Source organism: Nematolebias whitei, chromosome 16, assembly GCF_014905685.2.
Source record: "Nematolebias whitei isolate Nwh7 chromosome 16, NemWhi1, whole genome shotgun sequence".
Classification (NCBI taxonomy): domain Eukaryota; kingdom Metazoa; phylum Chordata; class Actinopteri; order Cyprinodontiformes; family Rivulidae; genus Nematolebias; species Nematolebias whitei.
The window spans coordinates 9,699,018-9,699,222 of record NC_056513.1 but is presented as its reverse complement, the minus strand read 5'-3'; the positions used below and the strand labels follow the sequence as shown (position 1 = coordinate 9,699,222).

The following is a 205-nucleotide window of genomic DNA, read 5'->3' as shown; positions in this document are numbered from 1 at the left end:
CCTCAAAATACACCCAAACATCACCCCAAAATTCACCCAAACTTTACTTAAATATTCACCCAAACTTTACTCAAATATTCACCCAAACATCACCCCAAAATTCACCCAAACTTTACTTAAATATTCACCCAAACTTTACTCAAAATTCACTCAAATTTTATCCTGAAATTCACCCAAACTTTACCCCAAAATTTACCCAATCTTT

At 33.2% G+C, this 205-nt stretch overlaps 1 protein-coding gene across 11 annotated transcripts in view; it reads right to left on the bottom strand.

The window, feature by feature from the left end:
* Positions 1-205, bottom strand: part of LOC119422304 (sodium/calcium exchanger 1) — an 11,296-nt gene that overhangs the window by 5,063 nt on the left and 6,028 nt on the right. The gene's annotated exons all lie outside the window — the stretch shown is intronic.